We start from the raw sequence: 24036 nt of genomic DNA on the forward strand, positions 1-24036 counted from the left end.
ATGCAAATAAATAAAGATATATCAGTGACCACAATAAATGATAATATTTAAACTCAAAAGAAACACTGTACCATGTATTGCTTATTCCAATACCATCCACAGCAATATAATGTGAACCACACAGGTAATTTTAAATTTACCAGTAACCACGTTACAAAACTTTAAAGAAACAGATGAAATTAAATAAAATAATACCTTCAATATATGTAAAATATGATTTCAACAATCAATATTACTACAAAAAATTATTAGATATTCTACATTCTGTTTTGTATTATTTCCAAAAGCCAGTGCATACTTTATATATATAACACATCTCAATTCAGACACTAAATTTTCATAGGAAATAATTGTTCTAAACAGCAACTCTCTGTTCTCTATATTTAAGAGTTGATTATGTTTTATCCCCCTCCCTGTTTTTATATTCTTTTTCTTCCCTCCCCTTATGTTCCTGTTTAGTATCTTAAATTCTTCATATGAGTGGAGTCATATGATATTTGTCTTTCTCTAATTTCACTTAGCATAATACCCTCTAGTTGCAAATGGCAAAATTTCATTCTTTTTGATTGTTGAATAATACTCCATTATATACACACACACGTGTGTGTGTGTGTGTGTGTGTGTGTGTGTGTGTGTGTGTGTGTGTGTGTATTCTTTATCCATTCATCCATCAATGGACATTTGGGCTCTTTCCATTCTGTGGCTATTTTCGATAGCACTGCTATAAACATTGGGATGCATGTGCCCCTTCAAAACAGCACACCTGTATCCCTTGAATAAATACCTAGTAGTGCCATTGCTGGGTTATAGGGTAGCTCTACTTTTAATTTTTTGAGGAACCTCTGTACTGTTTTCCAGAGCGGCTGTACCAGTTTGCATTCCCACCAGCAGTGCAAAAGAGATCCTCTTTCTCCACATCCTCGCCAACACCTGTTGTTGCCTGATTGTTAATTTTAGCCATTCTGACAGGTGTGAGGGGGTATCTCATTGTGGTTTTGATTTGTATTTACCTGAAAATGAGTGATGTGGAGCATTTTTTTCATGTGTCTGTTCATCATTTGGATATCTTCTTTGCAGAAGTGTCTATTCATGTCTTTTGCCCATTTCTTCACTGGATTATTTGCTTTTTTGGGTACTGAGTTTGATAAGTTCTTTATTGATTTTGGATACTAGTCCTTTATCTGATATGTCTTTTTCAAATATCTCTTCCCATTCCATCAGTTGCGTTTTACTTTTGCTGATTGTTTCCTTCGTTGTGTAGAGCTTTTTAGTTTGAAGAGGTCCCAATAGTTCATTTTTGCTTTTGTTTCCCTTGCCTCCAAAGACATGTTGGGTAAGAAGTTGCTGCGGCCAAGGTCAAAGAGGTTTTTGCCTGCTTTCTTCTCGAGGATTTTGATGGCTTCCTGTCTTACATTGAGGTCCTTCATCCATTTTGAGTTTATTTTTTGTGTATGGTGTAAGAAAGTGGTCCAAGTTCATTTTTCTGCATGTCACTGTCCAGTTTTCCCAGCACCATTTGCTGAAGAAACTGTCTTTATTCCATTGGATATTCTTTCCTGCTTTGTCAAAGATTAGTTGGCCATACGTTTTGGGTTCATTTCTGGGTTCTCTATTCTGTTCCATTGATCTGAGAGTCTGTTTTTGTGCCAGTACCATACTGTCTTGATGATTACAGCTTTGTAGTATAGCTTGAAGTCTGGGATTGTGATGCCTCCTGCTTTGGTTTTCTTTTTCAAGATTGCTTTGACTATTCAGGGTCTCTTCTGGTTCCATACAAATTTTAGGATTGTCTGTTCTAGCTCTGTGAAGAATGCTGGTGTTATTTTGATAGGGATTGCACTGAATATGTAGATTGCTTTGAGTAGTATCGACATTTTAACAATGTTTGTTCTTCCAATCCAGGAGCATGGAATATTTTTCAATTTTTTTGTGTTTTCTTCAATTTCTTTCATAAGCTTTCTATAGTTTTCAGGGTATAGATTTTTCACCTCTTCGGTTATGTTTATTCCTAACTATTTTATGGTTTTCCAAATGAATGTTTTTGATGTGAAGTCTATACAGTCCACTATTTTCTTCTTTGAGTCACTGAAATTCCAAATATACATATACATTTGTGTGAATGTGTATGTGTGTGAAAGACAGAGAGTTTATTTTCCCCCATAATCTCTTGTCACATCTCCATTGATCTGGATAACCAAAATTTAATTAGAAAAATTAGAAATAATCTGTTATTCCATTTGATCTTGCCACAGACATCAAGCAAGCAAAACTTGACCTGAGCAGATGGGTTTACTACTAATGCTTTCTGACTACCAGTAAGTCTTGCCTCGTTTCCTAAAGATACAAACTCTAGTCTCTATACCAACAAGGATGTGAGTTCCAGAGACATAAGAACTCTATAGAAACTAGCTCTATTCCAAGTCCCACAAAATTCAGTGTAGGAACAGTTGACTTTAGATATAATTTTCTAGAAGGTAACCAACCTTAGTTTTGAAAATTACTGAGGACCAATATTCATAGACATATCACCCAAATTGATATTTAAGGCCAAAAAAAAATCCTATTAAAGACTTTATTATCCTGAACAGTAAAAGAAAGAGACATATTTATGAAATTTGCCTAATCTGGGCATAGCATTTTAGCTTCCAAGAGGTTTTCAAGCATGCATGTGCAGCCTGAAGAAGATTCAAGACTCAGCTGAATGTCAGAGCACATTATCGGGGGGCGGGGGGTGGAGACATTTCAGGAATTTAGGATCCATGAAACCCTCAGAAGTTCAGGTGTCAGTTGCATATTATGAACAATAAGAACTTACAGAACACCTGCTGGGTGTAAAACACACTGATTTCCCTGTGTTGAAATTAAATTTCCTCTACTTAAGTATCAGAGACCACCTTACTTGTTTCCAGAAGCTCAAGTCCATATATCTGTCAGGACACAGCATCCCTTCTCACTATTGTAGATGACCCCTTTCAACCTGGTCCTCAACTGAGAAAAGTGCTGGAAAAGCCCAGTGATCACACTCATAGAATAACTAGTCATATCTATTCTCCTTTTCGATTTCCCCATAATTATTTCTGTCTAAAAGACTTTGAAAGTCTATTTCTAACCAATGGGAAAAAAATTTAGAACAAGACTTTGTCTCTAACTAATCATATTTCCTCTATCTTAGTCTATCCCACCTTCCTCGAACATCCCTATAAGATGACAAAAAAGTGTCCCAATATTTTTCTGATCAGAAAACCTAGATTTCAAAATAAATACTTCATATTCCTAAGTGCATATTTACTTCATATAGATAGATTTGATTCATATTTAAAATATATTGTGGAACTTCTTGAAACTCAGAAATCACATCTTCTACTTTTTCCCTGATTTCCAGTCCACAGCTAGATGTGGATTTATAGCAAACCAATATGGATGGGCATTGACTCACGCTGGAATCCTGCTTTCAAAAGTGCAAGCCTGACAAGAAGATTTTTGGTAGACAAGATTTTATTTTCAGAGTAGGAATAAAGGAATAAAATAATCCCCATAGATCCCACTCAAGACCTCCCCAGCCGGCTGCCGTGACTCCTCACCTGGGCCCTCTTGGGAAACACAGGAAAAAGAAAAATGAGAGATCAGGACAGAGTCTGGACACAGCCTTAGGCTAGGATTTGCTCGTAAGTAAACAGCTTCTGACCTGAACTTGCTAGCATTCTCTCTCTCTGAGACAGCAAAAAAGACAGGAGGTACACAATGGGGCTCCAAATTTTCAGTAGGCCCCTTCAAGTCAGATCACCTTACAGCCGTACATTTTATCACTTGAACACACCGCTTTTCCCAAAAGGATGCCCTCTCAATCTGGATATTCAAAGTTGAAAACAAATCACTGGAATCAAAGCTCACCAGCCACAAAGAACATCCACTTAGGATAACTATATCCACTCGGTTGTCAAATTTGGCCCCATGGATCACTACCACTTTGTTGTCCAGTAATGGTTTCACTTGGGGCTAAAGAAATCTTACTCCTACCTTTATAATGTTTCTTGAAAAGATCCAAAATATGAAGTTTATCTCATCTGTGAAATGTAAAAGAAAAGAGAATGTCCTTCAAATCAAACTATAATTCTGTATTTAAAGCTACAACATAATAATAAAATATAAATTATAATACTTTAACATTTATATGGTGTTGGTTCTTAGAACAGGCGATATTCTAAGAACTTTGGGTATACTAATTCATTTAATCATAATTTAACTGGAAGAAATTTTTTCCAATGGCCACATTCAAGTCCTGCAGAAGCGAAAACATCGAACAGCAAAACAGTTTTTCCTGTAGGCTTGCATTTGACTTTTCTGAAAGGGAAATGTCAGGCTAACTAGTAGAATGTGTAAGGTGACATAACACCTCCTTGTCCCAACGGCCCTTACTCACTCCTCATATGGAGACATATCTTATAGAGCCCGCACGACTCTTAACCCTTCAGGAAAACTCACTTGGCAAACTGCCCTTCCCAGCAGCCAGCAGAGGCCAAACAGAGGAAGCATATTTGCTCCTCGCACTGGCTACTCCCGGGCAGATTCCGGAGCTGTAACTGGCTGTGGCTTCAGGCTTATCTAGAGATGTGTCACATGTTTGCGCTGTTATGTGATCCACCCTGGCTGCCTTGTGCTCCTAAAAGCTTTTTCCATTCAATGACTTTTACACATTTCTAACAATTGTGAATGAGCTGTCATGTGACTCCCGATCACAAGGAAAGGCTTTTGTGGGTTAGGGGAAGGCGATCTCTCACCACCTGAACACAGCCCCAGCCTGACTGCGAAAGCAGAGCCTCCTCCCTCAGCACCCCGTGTTCCGGCTTCCCACCACCAGCCTCACCCCAACACCTCAACAACAGGCCCCCGCCACCACTTCTGGCACCCACAGCCTCTTCACTGAAACTTCCCTTGGCAAAACATCCTGTAACTGCTAAATCCGGTAGATACTCCTTGGGCCTCCTTATACTCGACTTCTCTGGGACTGTGATACTGTGGACCGTCCTGCCCTCGGAACAGTCTTCCCTGGGCTGCCCAGGACCATACTGCCCTCTGCTCCTATCACTGTGGCTGCAACTTCTCAGCTCTCTTCCTCACTTATTTTCCTCTGCCTCCCCTTACATGTTGGCATCACCCAGGTGTCTTAGTCAAGTTCGGGCTGCTCTAACAAAGTACCATAGACTGCATGGCTTATAAACAACAGCAATCTGTTTCTTACAGTTCGGGAAGCTACAAGTCCAAAGAGATCAGGGATCCAGCACGGTCAGGTGCTGGTGAGGACCCCCACCCAGGTTGCAGACTGCCAACTTCATGTTGCAGCCTCAAGTGGCAGAAAGAGGACTTGAGAGCTCGCTGGGGTCTCTTTTATATCCCAGTCCTGAAGGCTCCACCCTCATGACTCAATCGCCTCCCAAAGGCCTCACCTCTGAAGACCACCATATAGAGTGTTACGATTTCAGCCTATAAATTTGAGGGGGAACACATTCCGTTGTTAACACCAGGTCTGTGTCCGAGCCTCTCTCCTTCCTTCTCTACCAATTTTCCCTAGAGAATCGTATCTGTGCTTGCGGCATCAACCTACATGATGTAACCTCTAACCCTCATTTTCAACTCCCGATCTCTCTCCTGAGCTCTAGATACACTCCTGCAACTCCCCTGGAACATCCCAACCTGGATGCTCACACGTGCCTCACACTGAAACACATTCTTTTCCCGCTCTCTCCTACCCGGCAAACTTTTCTCCTGAATCCTTCACATCAATTAGTGGCATCACTATTCTCACAGTTGCTATGCCAGTGTGAAGCATGGCTATAAGTTCTTTGATGCACTTGAGGTTTCTGAGGTTGGGTCATAATGAAACTGGCAGCTCTGCCTTGGTTTCTGGAAACACACGTTCTTGGAGCCCTGAGCCAGGATGCAGAAAGCTCAATGATGCTAAGATGGCCATGCCTGAAAGGTCATAGGTAGGATGCACTGGCCACTCCTGTGAGTGAAGAGGCCATCGTCAAAGTGGGTCCTCCAGCCAAGCCCTTCCAGCCCCCAGCCATTTTAGGCACCCCCTGCCATTTGCATCATCCCGCAAAACATCAGAGACATTGTGAAGCAAAGGGAAGTTGTCACCACTGTGCTCTTTCTGAATTCCAAATCCACGAAAGCCATCAACATTTAAAAAAAAAAAAAAAAAAGACTGCTTTATGCCACTAAATTTTGGGGTAGTTTGTAATACAACAGTAACTATTAGCTTCCCACGCGTCAAACATGGGAGTCATTACCTTCTTCTCTCCCATGTTTTTATTAACAAATAATTTCATTAAAGGTCTACTATGTGCCAGGCACTATATCAAGCACTGATGATACCAATAAATTATGGTCATGTATAGACACAGTACAAAGAAAATAAATCACAACAAAATAAAACAGCATTTCCCAACCTTGTTAAGAGACATAAGACAGATGTTTTTCAAAAGAGATGTTTCATGATCAATCAATCCTAGAACCATTGGGTAAAAACACATTTCTTCCCTGAATTATCTTTCAGGACCATTAATACTCAAATAAATATATGAGAAGTCTAGAGCACAGTTTCCCAAAATTATTTGACCATAAGACAAATTTGGGGTTTTTATTTATTTGTTCTATTTGGAAGAGAAACTCAAGGAAATAGAGTCCTGCAAAGGAGCCTATGAGAGGGGGCATCAGAGCCTTTGCTCAGTAATCAGGGGACAACTCAAGGAGGAAGTTATTCGAAGTGAGACATAAAGAGAAAGAGGAAGGTGCCAGGTGGGCAAGCTGTAGGAAGGCCAACAGCTAACTGTAGAGATACTGAAATGCAAACAGACCTGGCTATTTAGGGAAACTCTAAGGAAATGCTATAGAACTCTAACATTTTTGTCTTTTTCTGAGAGACAGATGCTAGAATTTCAAGTTCAGGTCAGAAGCTGTTTACTTACAAGCAAATCCTAGCCTACGGCTGTGTCCAGGCTCTGCCCTGATCTCTCATTTTTCTTTTTCCTGTATTTCCCAAGAGGGCCCAGGTGAGGAGCCACAGCAGCTGCCTGGGGGTTTCTCATTCCTTTATTTCTGTATTTACAGTAAATGTTTTCTTCCTTTAAAATCTACCTCTCATGTCTGCACTTTGAAAGAAATCAACTTGATCTAATGTACCCACAACTTTTATAATACTGCACAAGAGATGTGTGGTTTAGGTGTTCCCAACCATATCCAAAATGTGATTCCTTCATTAATAGTTTTGTATTTTTCAGGTAAGAATAATGTTTCTCAGTCTGGGATTATTTAAAATATATGTGCCCCAACTCCACATAAGGAATGTCTATTAACATGTTGGTATTTTATAGAACAAATGCTGAAAATTTTTACAGAAATTCACAAGGCTAGTTTAAGGTGATGGGGCAGATCACAACAAAATAAAGATGATGACTGGAGAATGTAGATATTTTAAGAGTTTGTGTGTATATGTATTCTCTCTCTCTCTCTCTCTCTCTCTCTATATATATATATATATATATACATATATATGTATATACATATATATAGGCTACCAAAACATAAGGCAGACTTAAAAGTCATTTTTATTTTCATATAAGAAGGATTATCTGTCTCTTTCTCTCTCATCCTTCTAAGAGATGGAGTATCCATGAGGGAATTCTAACAATTAAGGTCCAATGAAGCATAATCAAAGACCAGGAATATTAAAACCAAGTAGGTTTTATTCTGGAGCTGATGAGCTATTAACTGCATGATTAAAGAACATTTCATTAGAACTTCTCATAGGACCACTCACTCTTAGAGGCTAGAATGCTGTGAGCAATGATATAAGGTGTGACAGATCACATCTATGTGCTGAGACTGCCACATAGAAATAATGAGGACATCCCTTCAGCTACCCACATAAAGGTGTCTCTAATCTGACATATTCAAGAATCAGAAAGGAGCCATCTCACGAAGATGGCCAAGTAGGAGACACCACCCCAATCCCTCAACAAAGATCAATGATTAGCTATCTATGAACAAGAACAGCTCTGGGAGAGTTCAGGAGCCCACTTAACAAACTTCAGCAGTGCAGTGGAACAAAAAACCGGAGAATAATCATACAAAAAGGGAAGGAAGAACAGCTTCATTTTGCCTGCCTCATCCCATCCTTCAGGCCAGCCCTGTTTACGGCCAAGAGGAAATTCCCTGGCCAGAAAGAGTTCCCCTGGCTGGGAAAAGGGAGAGCAGAGCAAGTGACCAGCTTCCTTCCCAGCCTTTTGGGACACCACACAAAGGACCCACTTCAGTTTTCCCCCATCCAGAGTCCAGCAAAGCTGAAAGGAATTGAGGCAGTTAGGATCAATGAAGAAGAGCAGGGGCTACCAGTATTAACCACACAGCAGAATCAACTGTGTTTCCCAGTGTCCTGCTCTGAAGAGGACCCTGGCAGCTTTTGCCACTGAATAAACCAATAGCCGGCAAGGCTGCTGTGGACCCCCTTCAGATTTCACCAATTTTTACCCCACGGTCCCCTTCACACTCACTGATCACCTCCCCATGCTGGAGCCTGAAACCCACACCGCCACCAGCCCAGGCCTCCACAGCTGCGTGAGTGCAAGAAGCCAGCCTAGAGCCCTGAGGCTGACCCCCCACGGCCGTGTGTATGCTCGGGCGGCCCCTCCACTGAGTACTTACACATCCTTGGCCTAATCTCCCTCAGCAGCCTCCACAGTGTATGCCTAGGGTGAGACTACAGCCACAGAAGTGCACACTCACAGCCGGGGACCTTACAGCTGTGTGTGGCCCTGGCTCTAGCCCTGTCTCCTGTCACTGGCCTGCACCGCCGGGCTTGTTTGCAATGAGCCCCTCCAGCTGTGCACCCAGAGCACCAGCCCAACTCCCACCACCAGCCTCCACGGCTGTGCATGTACCCCAGGTGAAACCCTGCAGCCACAAGAGTACATGCCAACAGCCGGGACCTCTGCAGTGGCCAGTGTGCCTGCAGCTGGCCTTGGTCCTTGCGGCTGGTCCTGAACGCCCTCGTTATGTGTATATCTACAGCCAGCCCTTGCCAGACCACAGGAGCCTGCAGCTGGTGCCCGTAGCCACACAAGTAGATGTACACCGTCACTCTGACCGCCGCCAGGACCTGCCCTGGTAACTGACCACCACCAGCCCCCGAATATTGAGGTGTGGCTGAGGACCTCAACAGCCTTTGCAACCACTGCAGACCCCAATACTCACTAAGACACACACCGCTGTTGATGCCATGGACCTCAGCAGTCTGAGCAATGAGACATCATACTCCCCCCAGACTAGAACCACCACATGCCCTTGCACTTGATGTCCGGTACCATTAAACCCATAATCACAGCACACTTCACAGTGTCCCCCAGCAGGCGAAAGTCTTTCCTTACTGAAGTCAGTCCATAAGTCTAAAAGAGGTCACTGCTTCTTCAAATACACAGGCATCTACACAAGGCCATAAGAACCACAAACTGTTGGGGAAACATGTCACCAACGAAAGAACACAGTAAACTTCCAATAAATGAACCCAAAGAAATGGAGATAACGAATTATCCAACAACGATTTCAAAATAATTGTTCTAAAGATGCTCAGAGAACTACAAAAGAACACAGATAAACAAGACCTAATGCAACACCATCAAGAAAAACAATATACACATCATTGGAGTCCCAGAAAAAGAAGACAGGGAGAAAGGAGCAAAAAAGTTATTTCAAGAAAAATGGCTGAGGGGCACTTGGATGGCTCAGTCGGTTAAGCGCCCAACTTAGTTTTGGCTCAGGTCATGATCTAGTTATTCGTGGGTTCGAGCCTCCTCATCGGGCTCCAGGCTGACAGTGCAGAGCCTGCTTGGGATTTTCTGTCTCTCCCTCTCTCTCTGTCCCTCTCCCACTCACACGTGCTTTCTCTCTCTCTCTCTCTCTCTCTCTCTCTCTCTCTCTCAAAATAAATAAATTTTAAAGAAATAATGGCTGAGAACTTTCCAAACCTGGGGAAGGACTTAGACATCCAAGTTAGGAAGCTAACAGTCATCCCATAATTTCAATCCAAAATGATCTTCTCTAAGACACATTATTTATTTTTTTTTAAATATATGAAATTTATTGTCAAATTGGTTTCCATACAACACCCAGTGCTCATCCCAAAAGGTGCCCTCCTCAATACCCATCACCCACCCTCCCCTCCCTCCCACCCCCCATCAACCCTCAGTTTGTTCTCAGTTTTTAACAGTCTCTTATGCTTTGGCTCTCTCCCACTCTAACCTCTTTTTTTTTTTTTCCTTCCCCTCCCCCATGGGTTTCTGTTAAGTTTCTCAGGATCCACATAAGAGTGAAACCATATGGTATCTGTCTTTCTCTGTATGGCTTATTTCACTTAGCATCACACTCTCCAGTTCCATCCACGTTGCTACAAAAGGCCATATTTCATTTTTTCTCATTGCCACGTAGTATTCCATTGTGTATATAAACCACAATTTCTTTATCCATTCATCACTTGATGGACATTTAGGCTCTTTCCATAATTTGGCTATTGTTGAGAGTGCTGCTATAAACATTGGGGTACAAGTGCCCCTATGCATCAGTACTCCTGTATCCCTTGGATAAATTCCTAGCAGTGCTATTGCTGGGTCATAGGGTAGGTCTATTTTTAATTTTCTGAGGAACCTCCACACTGCTTTCCAGAGCGGCTGCACCAATTTGCATTCCCACCAACAGTGCAAGAGGGTTCCCGTTTCTCCACATCCTCTCCAGCATCTATAGTCTCCTGATTTGTTCATTTTGGCCACTCTGACCGGCGTGAGGGGATATATGAGTGTGGTTTTGATTTGTATTTCCCTGATAAGGAGCGACATTGAACATCTTTTCATGTGCCTGTTGGCCATCCGGATGTCTTCTTTAGAGAAGTGTCTATTCATGTTTTCTGCCCATTTCTTCACTGGGTTATTTGTTTTTCGGGTGTGGAGTTTGGTGAGCTCTTTATAGATTTTAGATACTAGCCCTTTGTCCGATATTAAGACACATTATTTAAAAATTGTCTAAAATCAGGGGCACCTGGGTGGCTCAGTTGGTTAAGCATCTGACTTTGGCTCAGGTCATGATCTCATGGTTCTTGGGTTTGAGCCCCACATCAGGCACTGTGCTGACAGCTCAGAGCCTGGAGCCTGCTTCAGATTCTGTGTCTCCCTCTCTCTCTGCACCTCCCCTGCTCGCATTCTGTCTCTCAAAAATAAATAAACGTTAAAAAAAATATTTTTCAATTGTCTAAAATAAAAAACAAAGCGAGAATTTAAAAGCAACAAGAGGAAAAAACATTTCTGTCATATAAGAGAGCTCCCATAAGGCCATCAGCGGATTTCTCAACAGAAACCCTTGCAGGCCAAGAGAGTATAGAAGGATATATTCAAGGTGCTGAAAGAAAACAACTGCCAGCCAAGAATACTTTACCCAGTAAAGCTGCTTTTCAGAAATGAAGGCAAGATCAAGACTATCCCAAACAAACAAAAGCTGAGGGAGTTCATCACCACTAGACCTGCCTTACAAGAAACACTAAAAAGAGTTAGTCCTTCAAGCTGAAACACAAGGACACTAGTAAGTAACATGGAAACATAAAAATACACAACACACAGGTAAAGTATATAGTCAAATTCAGAATAATCTAATAATGTGATATGGTGGTGTGTTGGCTCCTTAACTCTAGAATGAAGATTAACAGACAACTATATTAAAAATAACTACAGCTAGGGGTGCCTGGGTGGCTCAGTCAGTTAAGCATCTGACTTCAGCTCAAGTCATGATCTCACAGTTCATGAGTTCGAACCCCACATTGGGCTCTCTGAGGTCAGCATGGAGCCCACTTTGGATCCTCTCTCTCTCTCTCTCTCTCTCTCTGCCCCTCCCTGACTCACGTACAAGCACTCTCTCTCTCTCAAAAATAAATAAACATTTTTTAAAAATAACTATAGCTACAATAATTTGTCAATGAGTACATGGTATAAAATGATATAAATTGTGTCATCAGAAAACATAAAATGCAGGAGTAAAAGGTAGAGTTTTGGGGTTGGGGGGGTTTTGAAGTACAGTTGATATAGAATGTTATATTAGTTTCAGGTGTACAAAATAGTGATTTGACAACTCTATATGTTATATTACGCTCAACACAAGTGTAGACACTATCTGTCACCATACAACGTTATTACAATACCACTGACTGTATTCCCTATGCTGTATCTTTCATCCTTATGACTTATTCATACCATAATTGAAAATCTGTACCTCCTACTCCCCTTTACCCAAAAGGGTAGAGTTTTTGTATGTGATCAAAGTTAAGTTGTTATCAGCTTAAAACCTACTGTTATATGAACACAGTGTTTCAAGTAAGCCTCAAGTACCACAAAACAACACTTATAGTAAATACACACAAAATAAAGAGAAGGGAATCTAACTACACTACTACAGAAAATCATCAATTCATAAAGTAGGACAGCAAAAGAAAAAGAAAAAAAAAAACTATAAAACAGCCAAAAAACAGTTAATAAAATGGCAACAGTAAATCCTCACCTATCAATAATTACTTTAAATGTAAATGGAGCATATTCTTCAATTAAAACGCATGGACTAGCTGAAAGGATTTAAAAAAAAAAAAAAAAAAAAAGACCCAACTATATGCTGCCTAGAACAGACTAACTATAGTCAAGATATGGAAGCAACCTAAGTGTCCATTAATGGATGAATTGATAAGGAAAATATGTGATATATATACATATGTGTGTATATAATAAAATATTCAGCCATAAAAAAAGAAGGAAATCTTGTCATTTATAGCAACATATGGACTTTATGGACATTATGCTAGCTGAAATAAGTCATAAAAAGAAAGACAAATACTGTATGATTCACTTATATATAGAATCTAAAAACACAACTCTTAGAAACAAAGAGTAGAATGGTGCTTGCTAGGGCCTGTGTGGTAAAAGAAATGAGATATTGGTCAAAGGGTACAAACTTTCACTTAATGAAACTAGTAAGTTCCAGGGATTTAAAGTACACCATAGTGACTATCTTAACAACACTGTACTGTATACCTGTAAGTTGCTATGAGAATAGAGCTTTAATGTTTTCATTATACCAATAACAACAAAATGGTAATTTTGTGAGATGAAGGATGTGTTAACTAACTTTGTGGCAGTGAACATGTCCCATTATACACTATTTACATGTTATCAACTCATCACATGGCACACCTTAAGCTTAGACAATGTTATATGTCAACTATATCTCAATAAAGCTGGGCGGCGGCGGCAGAGGGGATGGGGAGGGGGCAGAGTCAGAAAAACAACAAATAGCCCTCAGTGCCATATTTATAGGACATTAAAACAGCACCCACTTCTTCACTCCCACTGCAGATAAGAAAAGGATTCTATCAAAAGTGCAGTTACTAATTCAATAGAAACCCCTTGCTGCATGAAACATATCTCAGAAAGTAAATGTGTCAAAACACGATCTTAAACTCGTAAGAGCAATTTCAACTTAAAACCTTTCATTTTGATCTACATATATTCTTGCTTCAGGATTAACTTAAATTTAACTTCCAGTTGCCATAAAATCTACCAAAACCTTTATCATCACACTGGCAGGATTTTCAAGCTAGAATCCAACCAGATTCTTTACGAAACTTCACTGTGAAAAGCATAAGCTTATAAATGAATAAGAAATCTTCAGAAGCAATCTTATTTTGGGAAGCATCCCTTTTAAAGGGAGCAAAAAGTGTTGTTTATGAGGGACATGGGGAAAGTTAAAAAGAAGCTCAATTTTAACAATAATCAGAGAACTGAATATTTAAACCGCCATGACATACTATTTCACCCACATATTATCACAAACGTTAAAATCCAGAATATTAAAGGTTTGTGAGTGTGACATGCAGCTGGCACTCTTCCACACTGCTGAGAGCACAAATTGGTAGTACCACTTTGGAAAATAATTTGGTGTTAACTGTTAAAGTTGAGAACCTAAAAATAAAATAAAGCTGAGAACCTGTGTCCCATTAATCCTACTCCTTACCATGTATACTAGAGCAGTAGCTTTCAAAATTTAGGGTTATGACCCCTAATAAAAAATATATTTTAGGGGCACCTGGGTGGCTCAATCGGTTGAGAGTCTAATTTCGGCTCAGGTCATGATCTTGCAGTTCATGAGTTCAAGCCCCACATGGGGTTTTGGATCCTCTCTCCCCCCCTCTCTGCCCCTCCCCAACTTGTGCACACACACGGGGGCACGCTCTCTCTCTCTCTCTCTCTCTCTCTCAAAAATAAACATTTAAAAAATAAATAAATCGGGCGCCTGGGTGGCTCAGTTGGTTAAGCGTCCAACTTCAGCTCAGGTCATGATCTCGCGGTCCATGAGTTCAAGCCCCGCATTGGGCTCTGTGCTGACAGCTCAGAGCCTGGAGCCTGCTTCAGATTCTGTGTCTCCCTCTCTTTCTGCCCCTCACCCAGCTAACACTCTGTTTCTCTCAAAAATAAATGAAACATTAAAATTTTTTTTAAATAGATAATATATATATTTTATGTCACAATTCAACACATGCATATATATAACATACTCATATACATACTGAAGTAAAAGTTCCAAGAAACAATCCTCAGCCTTTAGAGGCAGAATGCACTCTGACATTTTCCAATCTAGTCTGGTCTACTGTAGGAATTTTTTTAAATGCTAGTCACAACCCACTACATTGATTTCATATTCCAGTGATGGGTCACAAACCAGAGTGTGAAAAACACCACCCTAGCAAAACTAACACGCACCACAAGATATGCAAAAGAATACTCACAGCAGCATGATTTACAACTGTATAAAGAAGGAAACATCTCAATTTTATATTTACAGATAAATCTAAATATGTTTACAGAGACATCGTATGCTCATATATTACAATACTATCTAGCAGTAAAAATGAATAAACTATGTTTACACACATCATCATCAATGAACCTCAGAAACATAATGTTGAGTGATAAAAGCAAGTTACAAAAGTATAACTCCATTTATACAAAACCCAAAATCATGCAAAACCAAATACGCTAAACTGTATAATTCTTAAAGGAAATGAGAAACACAAGATTCAGGATAACAATCACCGCTGAGAAGAGGCAGAAAAGAAAGGGGATGGAGTCACAGAAGGGCATGAATAGATTATGTGTCACTGTGGGTGTGCCATCATAGCCAGCCCTCCGGGGCAGCCACTTATGCTCAAACTACTTCTCGCCTCAAATCCCTATCAAAATCTAGTCCTCCTCCCATCCATTTCTGCCACCCTATGCGCATTAACAAAACTGTTCAGAAATAGATGTTAACCTTCACAGGCACAATACATGTGATGTAAAGATATCAAAATGAGCTGATAAAGATACTTACACTTAAAGGACCTAATGGCAGAGGTTTAGGCAATGTCAGCAGGAAAGATGAACAGTGAATTTTATCACCTAAGAATCACCTCTTACACAAGGACCCAGAATAAACTCATCAGATTAGATTTTTACTAAGCAGAAAATTCAATAGAACTACTTGCTCAAAGACAAATAAGAAACAAAGCATTTGGATTCAAACCTGTTTAGCTGAATTTAAAACAAGAGAAATAATAGATTTGACCATTATGTTATTCAGACACCACAGATAAAGCAGGTATCAGTGATATCTAACATTATGCAGTGACAACAGGGACAGAAATTTACAGAGTACAATGTAAACAACCTAAAACTTAAGAGCATTTAGTTGTGTTTGTTTATATCATCAGCTTAGCAAAAATTCCAAATAATCTATCTTTCTGGCTGTCAATGTCAACAAACTGGAAATAGATTATAAGTTTCGAGTTCAAATAATATCCTCATTTTTCTGTGAATTTATCTGATAATGGCCAAAAACCTTGACAGTTAGATGTGGGCACTGAACCTTTTCAAAATTTTCTATGCAATTATAGAGAAGTTCTTCTTGGAAAAGACAAATAATAAAACAATCATTTATGTTTGTGTCATGCTTCTAATTCTTTAATTGACCAGAACACACCCACAAACTTGGAAGGCCTAAAAACAGACAAAAATACCAAAAACCAATTCATTTTATTCAAAAAGGCAGAATTATTCTCAGGTTCTTCCAGGGGGGGAAAAAAAAAACCTCAAAAACCTGCAGTTTAGAAGTTGTCCTATATTGTGACAAGAGAGAAATCACACTGATAAGAAACAGAAAAGAAAAGAGCTATAAATTCTTATTTTTCAAGAAGAGATTTTTTTAAAAATACAATATATTATAGTCCAAATAATTTATTTTTGCTTTTGCTTCCCTTGCCTCACAAGACATACCTAGAAAGATGTTGCTATGGCCAATGTCAAGGAGGTTATGGTCTGTGTTCTCTTCTAGGATGTTTATGGTTTCAGGTCTAACATTTAAGTCTTTAATCCATTCTGAATTTATTTTTGTGTATGATGCAAGAAAGTGTTCCAGTTTCTTTCTTCTGCATGTTGCTATCCCGTTTTCCGAACACCATTTGTTGAAGAGACTGTCCTTTTCCATTGAATATTCTTTCCTACTTTATCAAAGATTAATTGACCACATAGCTGTGGGTTTCTTTCTGGATTTTCTATTCTGTTCCATTGATTTACATGTCTGTTTTTGTTCCAGTACCATACTGTTTTGATTACAACAGCTTTGTAATATAACTTGAAATCCGGAATTGTAATACCTCCAACTTTGCTTTTCTTTTTAAACATTGCTTTGGCTATTTGGGGTCTTTTGTGGTGCCATATAAAGGAAACAATCAACAAAACTAAAAGGCAACCTATCAAGTAGAAGATATTTACAAATGACATATACAATAAAGGGTTAGTATCCAAAATATATAAAGAACTTACAAAACTCCGGGTGCCCACCTGACTCAGTCAGTAAAGCATGCAACTCTTGATCTCAGGGTTGTGAGTTTGAATCCCACATTGGGAGGTTTTAAAAAAATTCTTAAATAAAAAGAAATTATAAAATTCAACACCCAAAAAGCAAATAATCCAATTTAAAAACGGTCAGAAGACAGGAACAGACATTTTTCCAAAGAAGACATCCAGATGACACATGAAGATGCTTAACATTACTCATCCTCAGGGAAATGCATGTCAAAACTACAATGAGATATCACCTCACACCTGTCAGAATGGCTGAAATCAACAACACAAGAAACAACAGATGCTGGTAAGGACATGGAGAAAAAGGAATTCTTGTGTACTCTTGGTAGAAATGCAAACTGGTGCAGCTGCTGTGGAAAACAGTGTGGAGATTCCTCAAAAAGTAAAAATAAGACCACCCTACAATCCAGCAATTGCACTATTGGGTATTTGCCCAAAGAATACAAAACTACTATTTCAAAGGGATACATGCACCTCAATGTTTATAGGAGCATTATTTACAATAGCCAAATTATGGAAGCAGCTCAGCCCCGTCAACTGAAGAATGGATAAAGAAGATAGATAGATAGATAGATAGATAGATAGATAGATAGATAGATGTAATGAAATATTATTCAGCCATAAAAAAAGAACAAAAGCTCAGCATTTGCAACAATATGGATGGATCCAGAGAGTATAATACTAAGTGAATTAACTCAGCTAAAGAAAGACAAATACAATATGATTTCATGCATATGTGGATCTTAAGAAACAAAACAGTGAGCAAGGAGAAAAAAAATAGAGAGAGAAAAACAAATCAAGAAACACTCTTAATTACAGAGAACAAACTGAGGGCTACCAGAGAAGAGGTAGGTGGGGGGATGGGTGAAATAGGTGAGGGGGATTAAGGAGTGCACTGGTCATAATGAGCACCAGATGATGTATGGTATTGTAGAATCACTATGTTGTACACCTGAAACTATTGTAATACTGTATATTAACTAGAATTAAAATGAAAGTTTTTTAATTAAAAAATAAAAATTCAACCTACTTTAGCAGTTTCTCACTGTATTGTTCTTATACTAAAGTAATATCTGCTATTCACATCTGTGACTCCCAGTGATCAAAACGAATTAAATCATCCTTCAAATGATAACCCTAGTTAGGTATGTGATGTATAATAATAAAAATGCCCAGGGGCGCCTGGGTGGCTCAGTCGGCTAAGCATTAGACTTCGGCTCAGGTCAGGATCTCCCGGTTCGTGAGTGTGAGCCCTACATTGGGCTCTGTGCTGACAGCTCAGAGCCTGGATCCTGCTTCGGATTCTGTGTCTCCCTCTCTCTCTGCCCATCCTAGCTCACAGTCTGTCTCTTGCTGCCTCTCAAAAATGAATAAATTTCAACAACAATTTTTTTTAATGCCTAAAGTTTAAAGCATTGACATGTTAAATTTAACTTACAAGGAGCACTGCCTTAATTCTGCATATCACATCCCATACAAACAAGGTATTCACATACCAAATGTTAACTAGTCAGAAAATGAACTTTTTGTCTAAAATATCTTACTTATCCTTTGCAAATTTTTTTCTTGATGGCGACTTTGAAACTGCTCATTACAAGCTCTTTGTAAGATCTCATCTTGAATCATTTTGGCACTCCTAAAAGTCATCATTTCTTCAGTATCTGGAAGTGGTTTACTTTAGATTTCAAGTTCCCAAGGCAATACTTTTATTCAGAATCCATGCAATAGGTAATAATAAATGTTAGACATCAATGATATACCATATAAGCTTGGCAGCCACCAAGAAGTTTTACCATCCAAGAACATTGCTTCGATGATGTCTATGTTTTGTGGAAGAACAGCCTCATCTCTTCCCAACAAATTACTCCTTCTCTGCATCCATGTTATTCTCCCTTTAGATAGTTGGGAGGCAATATTTTTTCTGTGGCTTACATTTAAAAAAAAAAAAAAAACCCTCTCAATGATGTAAAAGAAAAAAATTAAAATTCATTTTAATTTTACTTTATCAAACAATATATTGTATCCAATACAAATTGCCCCCAAATTTCTTGCCTCAAAGAAAAGAATCAACAATCCTTGGAGCATTAATAGTGAACTCTCAATGGGTCTGCCCAACAAAGCGGTTTCTCCCCAAATGAAACAGCAAAACTTCAGTTTGAGACTCTTCACAGCTATGTTGACCCACCTGGAAAGAGACTTAGCCAACAAACAAACAAACAAACAAACAAACAAAAAAATGGGCATTACATCACAGAAGCTACCAGAATGATCTGTGTCATTATCTCATGGTGACCCTTGTCACATGATTGCTTCTCAGACAGTAAGGGCTTTCTCGATCATTAGACACCATTTATTAGTTATTAAGTTTATCATGTGATAGAATTCTCTGAGTACAATTGTGTTGATATTTAGTTCAGTGTTACCAAAATTGTTCTACAATTTCTGAAGGCCTCTTTATTTTGGATTACAAAAAATTTTAATTTAATTCCATAAATAATTTAATTCAATAATGTGACCATAATCGTCTCTTCTCCAAAGTTGCCCATATATATGTACATCTATGTGAATGAAATTCCTATAGAAACCCTCAATATTCAAATGTCTCATACCATTATCTTATATGAAGTCCAAGACTACCAACAAAAATTTAATTAAGATGTATATACACACATGTGTATGCAAATACATTTGCATGTGTAGGTATATACTTTTCTCTAGAAAGAAAAAAAAGCTATGGAAAACTACTTCTGTTCTAATTTTTCTTTTACATTATCTGATTTTTTAAATTTTTCTACACAGTGTTATTACTTTTGTAATATAAAAATACAAGTTTTATACTTTTAAAAAAAGCTAAAAATTTTGTTGTGCCTGTCATAGTGCTAAGCAATGTACAAGCAGAATAAAATAATTAGATCATCTATCAAAAAACAATCAGATATTTTCCGCACCTTTAACCTCACATGTTTAGAAAGGAATAAGGATAACTTGTCCAAGATCCATCTCCCGCAGACGACCTTCCAGAGAGAAGGCTGGCATCCCACAAAGCTCCGTGGAAACTGACTGTGGCCAGGGGCTTAAAACGATTCAAAATGGTCAACAACAAGATTTGGACTCCAGCTCCCCATCAGGTCAGGAAAAAGACTGGTGCTTCCTTCAGGGATGATGATGCTAACCTGGCTCCGAGTTTACCACCTCATACATCTGCAACTTCACTGCTTGGACCCCAGAACCCAGATCACCCCAGGAGAGGCTGGTGTGCTGCACCGAGAGCCCCTAATGTGAGCTGGCAGTTAAGAACTGGAGATAGGTTCTGCAATGTCATACTGCTGCGGTACCCCAGTTCCTAATCACAGGGAAGGTGTGTGCTTCCCTAACCATGCAGCTCAATTATCCCACAGGATCAGGGTCCCCCTCCAGAAGATGTTCATAGATACATTTGAGGAAATGAATGAAACGTAATGTAGGTGATTTATGTTTGCCATGCACCCAGACCAGGAGTGGAAATTGGAACATGAAGGCAGCTTTACAAAAGTATTTCTCTAGCTTAACCCCCACCTGTTTCACAAAAACTCTAATCTCCTTCCAATTCCTCCCAAATAGATCTGGGAGTCCACTAATCTTGTCTAGTAGGTTCTCTGCTAGTCCTTGTCTATACTTCATATAAATTTTTCTTTCACCCCATTATAATAGCAAAAGAGCAGCCTGCAACCCCAAGGTACTGTTGTTGCTGGTTGAGTTCTTTACTCCACTGAGGTCAGAGTAGTGATGTTCAGGCTAGCTCCCTGCGCACCAACAATGCTGCAAGTACACTCAGAATAGAGAAAAAGAAGAAGATCCCAGAGTTCAACATGTGGACTGCATGAGGTTGAATGTTTCCAAACTGTAATGGATTCACTGGAGATGGATATGAACCAAACAAGTGTCATATTTATTCTTAGGCAATTGCTACCAGAGATAAATGGATAAAGAAGACAAACTATTGTCCTTAAGGCATGATCTGGCAAAGAGAGCTAATATATGCCATAAACACAAGAAAACTATGCGTGAAGCCTCATTCAGGGAGGTACACAGACTTGTGGAAGTTCACAACAGAAAGAGGGCATTTCCCAACCACGAAAATCAAGGAAAGTCGAATGGAGAACACAGACTTTGGAGACAGATGAAAGAGGACCTCCCTGAAAGAGCAACAGCCTACGGTCTTCAGGGCCTGCACCCTAGAGCACATATTGATAAATGGTAGAAACATATCCCAGAAAAGTATGCTGGACCAGATCCTTGAATCTGATGTAAGATGATTTACATGTGCCCTCAACCATTAGATCCTATGTCCTCCCCTTGGCTAACAACCTATCAGCCCTCTGCTTCCAACCAGCCTCATTCTCCCTTCACACTCCATATTCCAGCCAGACCATTTGGTTCCCTGAATGCGTCCCATTCTCCCAGACCAGCAGACCTGTACACACGCTATCCTCTCTTTCTAGAACACATTCCACCCTTCTCCTTCTCCCAGCCCCATTTACTTCTATCCTAGCTAACTCACACTTGTTCCTCAGGCCCAGCTTAAACTGGACTTTTCTCAGGAAGGCTTGTCTGATCACTAATTCTCAGATAGGTCTGCCTTTTACACCTGTATGCCTCTCATCACACTGTTCTTTAGGTACCTATTTGTGTTCTGCCCATCTGTAAGCAACCCCCCCAAGAGCAATGACTGTATCTTTCTCATTTATCATTTTATCCCCAGTGCCTAACACAATGTCTGACATAGAGTAACCGCAATAAATAATTCTTGACCAGATGAGTAAATGGATAATAAATGACAAAATAATATTTTGACTAATCAAGCTATTTTAAAAATATATAGAAACTGGAGTAATTGATAGCAATGGATATTTCAGTGCTTATTCAACAATATCTCTGAAAACATGAAACATTTTATTGATGATGTGTGTTTCATGAGTAGGTGGTTATGTAACAAATACTATTTGCTAGAGGAAAAATTCCATTAGGTTGCCAAGTTTCTTAACTCTATGCATCCTATCTCAGAGCTTTAATAAGCTATCTCTGACTATGTGGTAATGACTACAAAAGATAAAATTCTGCCTGTGATTTCATATTTCAGAAATCTTCAGTGAGGTACCACAGTTAAAACGTCTCTCTCCTCAAACTCCCACTTCCCAGGGCTGGTACAATTATATGGGCTTAAAATTTATGAATGTTTTCAAAAATATGAAGAACTTGAAGAAAAACAAATTTGACATGGTGCATAGAGATATCTCGATATGCCTGATACTTTTAAAACTGATACCATGATACTTTGTCATGACACTTTTTAAACTGGATAACAGAATGAAATAGAAAAAGCAAAGAAAAATTCAGAATGACTTCTGCCAAGAGGAAAAAAGTATACAGCTTTTTTTTTAAGTGTTCAACTATCAAAGAATAGCTTATAGTTAAGAAAAAGAAGTGTGCTGCTTTAGAAAAGGAATACAGCACTTAGATAAGGTTGAAAGGCCAAGCTATTTCAACCTGGAATTGAATGCTACCCCTGAACCCAAGAAAGAAAAACTAAATGACCAGAGAATTAAGTCTACCATACTCAGGTAGCCAATTTCAGAAACAAACCAAGAACCACAGGTACCACCATACAAGAATTTGTGTAAATGACACGGTATAACAGAATGAGGCTGTGTATTTGAAACTTACACAGGTTGTTTATAAAGTTTATATAGCTCAATATCTCCATAAACAACAGCAAAGGTTATTATACATAGGGGTCAATATAACTTCTCATTCAAATTAGAACACTTTTAAGAGTATAAGGGGGGTGATACTAAAATTAAACTAGCACTTAATTAAACTGAAACAATCTCAAACTGAGATGTAGAGTCAATCTAATCATACATTAAACCCCTGTATTATGCCAGAGAAACATTTCAAAGAAAGGATACCAAAGGTGAAATCTTCAGAGGAAAAATACACCTTCTTTGAGGAGGGGGATACAAGTTACCCAAGCAGCAGAGAATCAGAGAGCCTTCTGCTCAGGAGCTGACCTGGATGCATGCATAATATCCTATATTAATTAGGCAGCCACAATATTTGCACAACTTATAAATAATTTTCTAACATTTCTCAATATTCTTATGCCCTTTCATTGTTTCTAAGTTAATAACGTCTATGACATTTTACGATCTTAATTGTCAGGAATTTTGATCAGCTTCCTACAGACAGGCTTAGCCTGTGTTGCTACTGCATAATGCACACAGGGGAATATGAAGATTACTTCCATTTCTGAAGAAATCTCTTGTTACAGCTCATGCATTAAGCAATATCATTTTCTTAAGTGTGGCATATTATGCATGGTGATGCAGCACAGATATCTATGGAATATGTATAGGTCAGAGTCCCGACAGGATTATGGCACATTCAAAAGGAGTGAATTATCTGAGGGTAAGGGCCACTTTCAAAGGTGGGCAAGGTGAAAGGCAACAACAGGGATGATAAAAACACCCTAAGGCCAAGTTAAATAAGCCATACAGAGAACAAATATAGTATGATTTTACTTATATGTAGAACCTAAAAAACAAAACAAAACAAAAAATAGAAACAGATTCATAAATACAGAGAACCGGTGGCTGCCGGACAGGAGGGGAGGTGGGGGATGGCCAAAATAGATAAAAGGGATTAAGAGGTACAAACTTCCAGTTATAAAATAGGTTAAGTCACAAGGATATAAAGTACAGCAAAGGGAATATAGTCAATAATATTGTAATGACTTTGGGGAAGCCTGGGTGGCTCAGTCGGTTAAGCGTCCGACTTTGGCTCAAGTCATGATCTCACAGTTTGTGAGTTTGAACCTCATGTCAGGCTCTGTGATGACAGCTCAGAGCCTGAAGCCTGCTTCAGATTCTCTGTCTCCCTCTCTCTCTCTCTGCTCCTCCCCCACTGATGCTCTCTGTCTCTCAAAAAAAAATGAATAAACATTTTAAAAATTGATATATATATAATATATATGTGTACATATATATTATATATGTATAATATATAATATATA

The 24036-nt window shown here is 39.0% G+C and overlaps 1 long non-coding RNA gene across 1 annotated transcript in view; it reads right to left on the reverse strand.

Annotated features, from left to right (window-relative positions):
* The window catches only part of LOC122241001, a 133573-nt gene that overhangs the window by 74364 nt on the left and 35173 nt on the right, over nt 1-24036 (reverse strand). The window contains exon 2 of the long non-coding RNA XR_006220893.1: nt 4018-4064. This is a non-coding gene — a long non-coding RNA (uncharacterized LOC122241001). The remainder of the gene's footprint in view (nt 1-4017; nt 4065-24036) is intronic.

Source organism: Panthera tigris, chromosome A1 (genome assembly GCF_018350195.1).
Source record: "Panthera tigris isolate Pti1 chromosome A1, P.tigris_Pti1_mat1.1, whole genome shotgun sequence".
Taxonomy (NCBI): Eukaryota; Metazoa; Chordata; class Mammalia; order Carnivora; family Felidae; genus Panthera; species Panthera tigris.